This window comes from Tupaia chinensis, unplaced genomic scaffold (assembly GCF_000334495.1).
Source record: "Tupaia chinensis unplaced genomic scaffold, TupChi_1.0 Scaffold000153_1, whole genome shotgun sequence".
In the NCBI taxonomy this organism is placed as follows: Eukaryota; Metazoa; Chordata; class Mammalia; order Scandentia; family Tupaiidae; genus Tupaia; species Tupaia belangeri.
In genome coordinates, this window is record NW_006159624.1 from 1088789 (window position 1) to 1101928 (window position 13140).

Below are 13140 nucleotides of genomic sequence, written 5' to 3' on the forward strand. Positions count from 1 at the left end.
CGGGAGGGGACCCAATGTCTACAAGTCATTCTCCCATTTTATAAGTCTTATGAAATGATAAAACTTGTATTTCTTCCTTAACAATGATTTTAAAAAGAAATATGATTGTATAATTAATGATAGCTTTGTGTTTGGTAGAATAATGAAGTTCGGAAAAGCTCACTTAAATTTTTCATTACATTTTACTGAATTTTATGGTCAATACTATCATATATATAATGGTGTTCAACCACTGTATATGGGGGTGTCAGAAAAGATTGTAGGACATATCCCTCAGAATTTTCGAGTGTCCAATATATGAAATCATACATTACAGAGTAGTAGTTTTTTTTATTTTGAGAGGTTTTTGCTGTAGGGTATGTGCATTCGCTGGAGAGGCAGAGAGAGACAGATGGTGAGAAATAACCCCCAGGGAGATGACCACACACAATCCCTTCTCTGTTCCCCTCTTGGGATTATGGGCACAAATGTACATATGCCCGGTGGGTTTTAAGCTGCCAGGTCCAGGACTTGAACCATGGTCAATGATGTGGGAGTCCAGTGACATAACCATTACTCCATCTGCTGGTCCCATCAGAGTACTATTTTACAGTGAATACTTCTGAAGGCAGGATTGCTGTCCTTGGCCTAACATTGCTCGTGATGCTGTGTGTGGTCTATTTCACTGTAGCAGTGTGGGAAAGGCTGAGAGGTGTGGGGACTTGGAATAGAGTCTACCTTCTGGAATAGATACCAGTAGACTGGCTCAGTTCCAGTTAGCAGAAAGTATTGGCATGCACAACACCACTGTCTTCAAAGACAACTGGCTGATTCAGTCATCCAACAAAATGTGCTGAATGTCCTTTATATGTCAGGCCGTGGATACAGAGACACATGTCATCAGGCAAAAGAAATAGCGAAAGCATTCACACTGTACCCTTTCAGCTAATTCAACCCTGCTGGACCCCAGGCCAATTTCCAGAAAGGAATATTAAGTACATATCAGGTTGGTTTGTGACAATCATTCTAACTTTCTCTAGTGACTTTTTTTTGTTGTTGAGAGATTTTTACTAGAGGGTGCATGCACTCGCTGGAGAGACAGAGAGATAGAAAGTGAGAAATCACTCCCCAGGGTGGATAGCAATGCCACAACCCCTTCTCCTTCATTTTCTGCTTGGGATTTTGGGCATGCATTCACTTGTGACTGGCGTGAGTTTTAAGTTGTTGGGCCCGGGACTAGAACCAGGTACTACGTGGGAGTCCAGTGACGTAACCATTATGTCATCTGCTGGTTTCCAATGACATTTTTAATGGTGGATTATTGCTCTTTCTAATTCCTTCTAATTATTGATATTTAACTCATTCATCTATATTTAACCACACTTCTACCTTTAGTTATGGATGATTATACTGTGTTTCTTTCACCTGACACTGGATAATTTTGAAACCTTTGGCTGTCACTCATTCTCTGCGCTCTATTTACCTAGATTGCTCATATAAAATGTGTTTCACCCAGATATAATATCCGAGGCCTAAAAGCTGCCACAGGTACTCTTGGGGATGGGAAGACTTCAGACTAGAGGGTGTGGTTACAGAAGATATTTAGTTATCTACAGAAAAATGTGGTCCAGGGGCATGTAATCATTGGAAATGTGGGGATTTGACATTAGGAAAGACTATCAGGAAGCAACAAGGTCTGAAACCTTGGTTTGGGGTTCAGAAGCCTGCATTTCTCAGAATAGTCTAGGATAGAGAAAGCATGGTGGTCTTATTTTGAGTCACTCAGGTCTTTATTCTATCATTTATCAGTTGTTTGTATATGAGACTGTGGAAATAATTTAGCCTCACAGAGCTTCATCTGTGTCTTCTGTAGAATAAAAATTTCTCAATACCCACTTTATGAAGTATGTGAAGATAAAATAATATGTTGTATACAAAGCATCAGCACATAGTACGTGCCCAGTAAGTGGTAGTGATTTCTTTTTTGAGTGTTGGATTATAAGGCAAATATCTCTGCAGCTTTTCTGGCTAGATTTTGGACTAGTCCTGGTTATTGGAGAAGACCAAGTCTGCAGTTGGGGATCAAGGGACCATAGGTAAGTGGGAAGAAAGGTGGAGGCTGTTAGAAGCAGAATCTGACACTGAGGGAAGCTCCGACATGCACCTGACATGTGTTAAGTTTGGTAAATATTAGCCTTGTTATTACAATTGTTAGTTGTAATTAGCATAATCATTATTATGTTTGTGTAATTGATCTTTTCCTGATGACTCATACTATTCTGATATCAACACGAGTCATCATACCTGGCTGGAGGATCATAAGGTGTTCAGGGACTATAGAGACAGTTGGTTTTTGTGTGGACTGAATCATGGGGAGCTGTTTGTGGCAATGTTGAGCTCTTGAGCCCTTTGAGAAGATGTATGTTCTCTCTTTCCTGCTAGTGTCCGTTCTACAGTTTAGATGCTCCCCAAAACTGCATGTGTTGGAATGAGGTTGTAGTATAAAGGTGTTAATCGAAAACTTAATCCTTTCATTGGTGCCCAGGGTAGGGCCTCTGGGTGTGATAACATCCTTAGAGCAGGGCCACTATGATTGAGTTCTGGTGAATTTGTAAGAGGAGAGAACTCCATTCACAAGCTTCTTGCCAGAATAAGCAGAAACTTATGGGTAGCCATTCTGCTCAAGATCCTGCCCTCCCCATGTTGAGTGGGCCTGATGCCAGCCTCGTGCCTTCGAACATTCCAGTCACGGGAATCATGAGTCAAATACAACTCTATTCTTTACAAATCACCCAGTCTCAGATATTTCTGTAAGCAGCACAATAATGGACCAAGACGGCCAGGTATCCACAGTCTTTTATTTTTGCTATGTCAGTGTGCTTACATTCATTAATCCCTGGCAGTCCCCCTTAGATGCCGTAAACTGAAAAGAGGACAACAGCATATTGCAACTTTGTATCAAATCAAAATAAAATACATCAAGATCATTCTGTATGCAAAATAGATAAGCTTTAACAACACTGAGAAGACTGAGGAATGGATTTGGGATCGAGACTCTTATGGAGAGTTTTAGGCTTCCATTTTTAAAATTGTGACATGAGAAAAATATTAATTGTCAACAAACGACTTCAGGGCAATATGTAGACTGCATAGTATGCACGTGAAAGTGCTTTATGAAGCATAGAGAACTATAAAGATAAGAGACATCATTCATTTGCATATCTGTTTCCTGGACAGCAGCGGTGATGGGATCAATAATCCATGTGGTAAAGGAAGCATTTCTGTAATAGGATATTAACGTTAGATATAATTTTCAAGTTCTATGTCAATTTTTAATCTTTGTATTGCAAAGGGAAAGATTATTTGTTAAATTTTAAGAACTTTTGGAATAAAGATGTTGCTTTAGGACTGATTTTAGTTCTTATTTTATTGTGTAGGTTTTGATTAAATTAAGTAATATTTGACGGAACAAACACATTTGTATATATAAGCAAGCAGGTGATTTATAAGATAATTAAAATTCATTGAATATTCAAACTATTGTTATAGACAATCTCAGTGACAAACGGGGGCATATTTTCTTATAATGTGAACTAAAGAAATATGCACCAGATAATTAAATGGCCTAGCATGCAAGTTAAATTTCCTATGGAAATTTGATTACGTTATGTCAATGCAGCCTGAAACTATTATTAAGAGATGGCTTATGTCACATGCTAATTTGTTTTACTGCACTAAGAGTGGAAACTCAGCTAAATGTTGATTATTTCTATCTTTAAAGACCCTCTAGAATCGACACCATAGTTCACGAACTTTTTCTTTTAGTTCCGGAGCCATTCTTTTTTAGTGATTCAAGTACATGTTTTATACATTTAAATCATGGTTCAACTAATTGTGATATAATATGGCTTTTATATGTCCTGGTTTATCATTCTACATTAATTTCCTAATTATTAAATCAGTTTAACTGCATAATAGCTTTTGATTTCATTTGGGAATTCAAAATAATTTTAATTGACTCACACTCAATAAAATGGTTGCTACCTTACATTGACCAGTTTAACATTAGAAATAGTATTAGAATGCCCTTATAGAGTATCTTAGTACATTTCCATTTTAGTACCTTATTTCAAAACCTGTGATCTACTAATTATGATTAAGCTTTGCAATAATGACATTTTATTTCACTTGAATTGCTAGGAGTACATTAGTGTAATTAATTTTTTGTACCGTTCAAATCCTAGTCCAAAGTAAGAAGGCATTGAAAATGTAAAATTTAGTTCTTAAAGTCTGGTCACAGAGGCAGTACTTGCCCATGAATTAGTGATCAAACCCAAAGGATCTTTAAACCATTGCTGTGACCTCAGGTTCAGGACAATAAATTCCGAATGAGCAGGTCTGCATTCTTTCAGTAAGGTCTATGTGAGCATTGTCATAGAATATAAAATGAAAAAAGGTCTGGTTAACTAGTGTTCAAATTTAAGCTTTGGGTTGTATCTGGCACAGTTGTGAACTCACTTGTTAAGTCATTGCCTGTATCTCCTTAAGCCCAGTGCAATCAGAGGGGGAAGAAACACTAAATCTGAACAATCTACCAGGAGCCAATTAGCGCCCTTATGATTTTATCATTTGATTTGGAAGAAGCTTAAAATTCATCTATCTCAAACTCCTATACAGTTTGTAGAATGTCACAAATTAAAAGAGGAGTGAATTAGAAGCATTTTTTCTTTCTTTACAAAGATTAATAGTCTGCTTAATTGAGGTGTTCTGTCATCATTATAATCTTTAGTGACTATGACTAAATTTTTTTTGTTTTCTTTTCTAGAGAGATTTTTTTTTTTTTTTTTGCCGTAGGGTGTCTGTACTTGCCAGAGAGAGATAGGCAGAAAGCTAGAAATCACCCCCCTCCCCGCTAGGGGGGACAGCCATGCTGGAATCCCTTCTCCTCCATTCCCCTCTTGGGATTTTGGGCACACACACATATGCGCCCAGAGTTTGAAGCCATTGGGTCCGGGACTCAAACTGCAGTCAGTCATATGGAGTTCAGTGATGTAACCATTAGGTAACCAAGTCCCGAATATGACTAAATTTTAATATGTATAACTGTATACCTGTGTTCGATTTTACCTCCTGACTTATAAAAAGATCCAGGCTCAGCTAAAACATGCACACTCCAACACCTCTCTGTAGTACTTAAGTCACAACAAATTGGCCTTTATAAGAGAGGTATAAAGGCCACATTGATTTATGAATTTATTAATTTTTCTTCTTCACTGTGATAAATAAATAAATAAATAAGTAAACATAATCATGTCATATTTTTTGAGTACAAAATATTAATTACTAAAATATTTAGTGCAAAAAACAATGAAATCAAACTTTGGGGGATTTACATATGTTTACTATAGAGACTCTAGAAATATCTGCCTGGCATTTTTAACTGTCCATATATATTCGTTGTGTTTTTATCATCTATTGGTATTATTTTCTTTGAAAAAAAATTTTTTAGTAAGATATTTCCTTTAGGATGCGTGCACTCACCAGAGATACAGGGAGAGACAGAGAGATAGAAAGCAAGAAATCACCCCCCAGGGGAGATGACCATGCCATAATCCCTTCCCCTCCATCCTCCTCTCAGGATCTTGGACACCCATGCATACACGCCTGGCATGAGGTTTAAGCCACTGGCTCCAGGACTCAAACCATGGTTGACTATGTGAGAGTCCAGGAACGTAACCATTATGCCATCTGCTGGTCCTGGCATTATTTTCTTTGAAACCAATACATATTACACCATGAACATTTAAGCTAAAATAGGAAGAATCTCCAAATACCATTATTATGATTTGTAAATCATTCCAAGGGGGCATAGACCCACAAAAAGAGCAGGGATATTGAGAGGGCCTTATTGGAAAGAAAAAGAGAATTACTAACCAGCCTTTATATCATAATCTAGAATTCTATATGTTCCTAATTTTATTTTTATTTTTATTTTTATTGTCTGGGTCCAGGATGTTGCCTCCTCTCCCAGATTATTCAAGCTCCATCAGAGTAAATAGTTACAAATCTCCATATATTCTAGCCTTCATGTTAATCTCCTCTGAAGCACAATAGGCCCTATTATTCTATTATTTAAATATATTCAGCCTCTGATTACTTTGGAAACCATTACAAAAAATTTGGAATTCCCCAAGCTCTCTTGCCTCTATGTCCTTGGGTGGATCATTTTCTCAGCCCAGAACACCTGGTACCTTTTTCTTTGCATCCCTGACTCTCAGTCATTTTTCAAGGATGTGTTCAGCTTTCTTATCTTTAATGAAACATACCCAAGTTGTGTTACTTTACTTTTTTTTTTGCTTTACTTTTATCCGTGATCACATTACACTGTGTGCACCCTTCAGTTATTTGCTAGGTGGGATAGTCTTTATCTACTATTAGTATTTATCATCTCTCTCATTTCCTCACTGTTGAGGGGCCAGGCATTCCGTTTTTAATAGTAAAATCCCAGTGACTGTGCCCAGACAATAGCAGACTCACAATGAAAGTTTGTTGGTTGAATGGATAAATGAATAAGTGGTGACGTGGACTTTAGATTTGGACAGAGGAGACTGACCTTTGGCTGAAGTGCGTGTCTGTTTTTTATGAGTTATTTTCCTACCGGCTTGACTAATATGGTTTCTCTTTAGAGGCAAGAGTAATTATTATCTGCTTTCCCATAAAATCTTATGCTTTCCGATGGCACAAATCTTCTCTGATGTCAATCAGAAAAGTGGCACCTGAATGCTGAGAAGATTGACAGAACTGCTCAAGCGCATACGCGCCCGAGGCACTAGTTAGAAATACAAGTGAATCATGAAATTCACAAACTCAATGTGTGTCAGTCATTTTCTTTACACTAAAGATGGTTGAGGGGAAAGTATTTATTGTACTTCATAAATTATTCATAATTGAATTTGTTTCAATGCTCATCACTGATGCATTTAAGACATAATTTAATATACGAAGGTATCAATATTGTGTCAACCTTTCAGTTATTTATCAGTTACTAAAGTGAAATACCATTTATAGAACTCAAAACATGACTTTGAAGTCTCAGGGAACAACGTGGAATGGTATCCTAATGAAGTAAAAATGGAAATGACAGTAAATAGGAAAATGATGTTAAGGGGAAAAAAAAGAAGATAATAAAGGAAGAATATTGTGAGTTTTATCAAGATTTTAAAAGTTAAAATAATGAATCAGTTATTATTATTCATAATAGAAAGTAACTTAGTCTTTAGCATTAAAAAACAAACAGGATTTTGTATACTTGAATTTGGAGACACAGCTATAAAGAGCACGCAGGATGGGCAAAGAGGTATGTGGATAACTGTAGTTTAAACTCTCCCTGCTCCTTGCTCTAGATTAGTCTGGTTTGCCACTGACTATATGAGGGTACTTCAGTAACTTTATAAAAAAGTGGAATTAAAGTTTAGGTGAAAAAAATGTGGAGTCCATGCGTAATTTCTTTTTAATAATATGCATTTTCATGGACTTTTTGAAGACCTCTTGTATATTATGGAAAAGAGAAGATACTTATGCTTTTTTAAAGAATTATTTATTGAATTTTATTGATTCCTTCATTTATTTTAATTTGATGAGAGAGAGAGAGAGAGAGAGAGAGAGAGAGAGAGAGTCAGAAAGTAAGCCTCCAGGTCCAGGACTCAAACCATGGTCGGCTATGTGTGAATGTCCAGCACCTTAACCACCACATCACCTACTGGTCCTGATACTTATGCTTTAAAAAGGAAATAAAATTCAAATTGCTATGAATTGAAGTATGGTTGGCCCAGAATTGGTTCCTGAAGGGCCTGAAACTTTGAATGCTAGTAAAGATCAGAAGTATTTTTTAACCTCCCCAATGACCTTGTTCTGAAATCTGCATCACCTGATCCTCTCTGTACCCTGAGACCTTTCATTGGCTTACAAATATACTTAATAGCATCCATTTTCCTCCTCCAACTATTTTATATTTCATTTTTTTAGCTCAAGTGTGAAATTTATCTATTTTTACACTTTCTTCTTTCTCATTTTATGCTTTTTTATTTAATCAGGCACTCAGATTCCCCATCCATGGAAACAACTTTTATTAAAGCAATCTATGGTGAAATTATTCTGAAAAGGTTGATTTTTGATCTGGGTGTGATTCATTTCTACATCCCTTTGGTACAGTTGTTCAATTACTCCTGAAATAATTCCCCCTCCAGGCATCTCAATTCTATGGGCCATGTTCCTTTATCTTACCAGCTGATTCTTCTCAATCTATTATTTCTCTAAACCTGCCCAAGGCTCTGTTTATGCCTCTCATGCCATTTCATAATTTGTGGCCCTCCAAAGTTCATGTGTTATTTGGTTGTGAAGCTAATATAAGGAAATAGCACCTTCATGATGTTGAAAGGTGAGATCTTTGGGAGTGATTAAGTGACTAGGGTGGGACCACCATGACTGACTCCTGGTGGGCTTATGAGGAGAGCAAATGAGGCCAGGAGAGAGACCTAGAACACAGACCATGCTCTTCTGCCCTCCACTCTATTGTGATAGAACCAGAAGTTCCCTACCAGAGGTGGCCCCAGGAACACCTCTCCAAACCAGTTTATGAATAAATTTCTATTTTTAGAAACTACCCAGCTATAGGTGTTTTATTAATTATAGAATGGACTAAACACTAATCTACTAAATTTAAGTACAACCTATACTCTTTATTCTCCAACCTGGACCTTCTATACAGATAACAGGCAGAGTAATCTTTAAATATTTTTGAGCAGTAGTTCTGAGGTGGGTCAGCTTAAGATTTAGTAGGACTGTAACCATTCTGATATTAAGAAAGACCTCTAATGAGAACAATCTGACCAAGTGCTGAGTCATAGGAGGATCTGTTTGAAGAATGGTTGGATGAGAAACCAGGAATGGGTATTCAAAGTAAAACAGGAATCAGAATAATACTTACTCAGTGGAAAGTACAGGAATCAGAATGATAATTACTCAGTGAAAACCAATTGACTCTGTCTGATTTGCATGTGTTTATATCTTGTATCCATAAATATTGAGAACATGTTGAGCTTTTCAGGACAGTTTAATGGTGCTTGTTGACTGTCTCCCTGTAACAAGTTACGGAAATAAATTCCCTTCTCCAGCCTCTGACTCTGGTTTCATTGACCATGAGAAGCAGCAGCCAGACTTAGTTGGCTGAAACTTAACTGGTTCAAAAAGATGCATTACTATTTTTCCTCTTATCTCTACTCCAGAGACCCCTGCCAAATTCACTTCCCTCATCACCCTCCTAAATCACCATGATTGCATCATTACCCACACCAATTGTTCAGGCTCCACACTAAGAAATCAGCTTTTGGGCGCTGCTAGCATGGGGTTAAGGCAGCTGGATCTCACATGGCTGACCATGAAGTTTGAGTCCCAGGCCCAGTGGCTTGAAAAATATGCTGTGTGTGTGTGTGCAAATGTTCCTAAAATCCCAAGAGGATAATTGAAGGGAAGGGACTATGGTGTGGTCATATCCCTGAGGGGGTGGGGGAGGTGTGTGCTTTTGGACTTTGCATCTTTCTCTCTCTGGTAATTTGCCCCATAACAAATTAAATAAACAAATAAATAAGCTTTCAATCCCTTTTTTCTTCACATCACTCCTTAATTCATCAGTAAGTCTCCCATTCATTCCAAAATATATCCTGAATTCAATCACTTTTGGCATCTGGTGCGTGACTGGTAGAGGAAACCTCCATCGTCTATCACCTGGGTGAAGGCGACAGACTAATGTGACACTCACTAGTCTCACTCCTGTTCATGTTTCTTATTTCCAACTACACATCCCTAGCCTGCCTCACCCCTAAGTTGTCTATTGCCCCACCACACTTTCTATATTCTCTAATCATTCACTACGTGGAAGAGTCATTATTAGTTTACTCATCCCTTTTCTTGAACTGTGTGGTGGTCAGAGATGTTGTTATTTTTTATAGTAAAATCCTGAGTTGCAGTGCCCAGAAAATAATAAACTCACAGTGAAGACTTGTTGCCTCCCCCACTGTAGCAAGTTTGACCAAAGGAAGCAGGTAGAGTAATCTTGGAAACAAATCTAAATTGATATTACTCCTTTCCCTAAAACGCTTCAAGAACTACCCTTTACAACTAAAGTAAAATTCAAGTTCTTTATATTCTCTGTCCTAAATGATCTGGCCTTGACTATTGTTATAACCTCACTCAATCCACCCATGTGGCCTCAAATCATGATAGTCAAGCTCCTCCCTATCTGAGCCTGGTTGTTGCTGCTCCTTCTGATAGGGACATTCTTCTCCCAGTTGTTCCCGTGGATGATTCTTTCTCAATATTCAGATCTCATTCAAGTTTCAGGGATATTCATCCTAATGTTAGCATCCTCCTCACTGTAAACACTATAATCAAATCCACCATTTTCTTCCTATGACACTATTTTGTCTTCTTCAGTGGCCAATAACTGAAATGACCTTAGTTCTTGATGAGTTTGTTAATAATTTCTCACTACTAAAATTTAAGTTTTAGAGGGTTCAGACACCTGTTTCTTATTATACACTGAGGGCCTAGAATAATGTGCACTGACATTTGCTGGCTGACTGATCCACTGACTTGGGATGCCTGTGTATCACACATTAAAATTGATCTTTTCCAGTGAGTAGCAAACCTAATTGCAGTACTGGAAGCCACATGGCTATCTGCGGGCTTTGATCCCTGAGTCAGACTGAAAATAAGCCAGGCACATATACATGTGCCCAAGATCCTGACAAGTTAGAGAGCTAGGGAAATGATACTGTGATGAGACTCTGTTGAAGATGCTTTCCTTTCTTTCTCTCTCTCTCTTATAAATAAAATAAAATAAAATAAAAAATTCTTTCTACTGATCAGCAGATGGGACAATGATTGCATTGCTGGACTCTCACATAGTCAACTGAGGTTCAAGACCCAGACCTGGAAGCTTAAAACTCAAGTGGGGAGTGTGTGCATGTGTGCCCAAGATCCCAAGAGGAGAATGGAGGAGAAGGGGTTGTGGCATGGCCATTCTCCCTGGGGGGAAGTTTCTTGCTTTCTGTCTCTCTGGCAAGTACACATGCCCTATAAAATCGCTCTCTAAAAAAATTCTTTCCATGGAAAAGTTTATATTTTGATTAGTAACGTACTTCCTAGAAATTGTCTTATGAAATTATATTGGGATTAATCATCAACTATTCCTTTGGAATTTGTTGTTAGTTATTTTTGGCTGATTAGCTTTGCTGCCTGTCTTTATCCATCCCTCTCTAGCACTCCCCCACCTCCACTCCAGTTTTTCTCTCCATCTCTAATTCCATGCTAATTTTGCTCTCTAGCTCAGTCTCCAAGTTTCTTTATGTAAACTTTTACCTCCTTCATGGCTCTATTTCTATCATTCTTTTTTGTTTAAATACAAGGCAAAGAGCTTCCTTGAAAATGAGCATCATAATGGCAAGCGACTGTATTTACTAAGCATTAGAAACCATTATCATCATATTCAAACAGCTTGCTGCTTTGGCTAATGTCTTAAAAAATGAGACATTTTAGCTATTATAATGAAAAAAAGAAACCTCATTATGGCACAGCTCTTTACTGCAAAATTGGGTATCCTGTGGATCCAAATCATGTTTCCTAAAATATTCTCACATAAGAATTTCTGCTAGAACAGGGCTAATCAATTGCAGATTTTAATGTAATGTTATATAGAGGCCCAACATATAGCTTCAGTGTTTTAGGTCATATTCACTTCCACAATAACTCATGTTTCTAGAGAATATATTTTAGATTAAGAGATTAATTCTGAAAATAACTTTTGAATCCCTGTACTGTGACATATGTTGAGAATACAATAGGAATGAGCAAAATAGACATCTTCCCTACCTCTGTGGAGTTTTAAGAGGGATGCAGATATTACTTTATCATAATTATAACAGTAAATTGTATGGCCCTAAAGTAAGAAATACAAGTAGAGTATCTTCTGGAACCAGCAGATAGCATAATGGTTACATCGCTTGACTCCCATATGACTGAGTGCGATCCAAGCCCTAGACACAGAGGCTTGAAACTCACGCCGGGAACATGTGTGTGTGTGTGTGTGTGTGTGTGTGTGTGTGTGCCCAAAATCCTGAGAGGAGAATGGAGGAGAAGGGACTGTGGTGTGGCCATGCCCCCTGTGTGATGATTTCTTACTTTCTGTCTCTCAGTATCTCTTTGTCTCTCTGGCGAGTGCATGCACCTTATAGCAAAAATCTCTTAAAAAAAAGGAAATAATACCTTCCAAAATGACCTAGTCTTGGGAATCAGGAAAAATTTTCTTCGGTATAAAAATTAACATGGAAATTATTTAATTCATGTGTATGTCATTCTCTGTGTTCCTGCTGTGCCTACCTAATCCTACTTGAGCCTTCTTTTAAAGGAATCTAGGTAGAGGCTCTTCATGGACAATGTCACAGTTGATTCATTTTCCTGACCTTCCCACTTCCTGTAATATGATCAATCTCTGCTGTTACTCAATAGGACGCAAAATCAGAACAAGCGAATATGGGTCAGCTGTGCTTGTGTCCTCCGGGTGGCTGTGGTCTGTCTGCGGGATGCATGTCTTTTCTGACATCTTTAATTGTAACCTCAAGAAGTGAAAAATATTGACTCTGATTCTTCTGTGACCCATTTTAGCCACTTGCAGATAAAGTCATCATTTATAGAGGGATTAGAAGTATTTAAGAACATCATAATCAGATTATACAAGCAGGGCACTAGGAAGACTGACATTACTGCATTTAATTTATGACACTTACACAGTGAACTGTTTCAGGAAAATAGTGCCTCTCTCTTTAAAGCTGGTTATTAGGAAAAAGCCTCCTCACCATCTCTGTGGCCAGGCATTAGAATGTGCTGCCAGAGGACATCGTCGCAGGTCATTTTTAAGCAACAGCTTATTTAATTCCCAGATGGACCAGAAAGCTTTGATTTGTTCCTTGGACACAGATTTCATTCTTCACCCTAGCACTTATCTAAAAATGTAGTACGTTGCACACAAGAGAGACCAAGAGAAAGAACGAGAATGAATGTGTTGCCAAATGACCAAGTTTTATAGTCTCTCAAGTCCAAATAGAT

The 13140-nt window shown here is 37.8% G+C and overlaps 1 protein-coding gene across 1 annotated transcript in view; it reads right to left on the reverse strand.

The window, feature by feature from the left end:
- GRIN3A (glutamate ionotropic receptor NMDA type subunit 3A) overlaps window positions 1-13140 on the reverse strand; it is a 180240-nt gene that overhangs the window by 134767 nt on the left and 32333 nt on the right. The gene's annotated exons all lie outside the window — the stretch shown is intronic.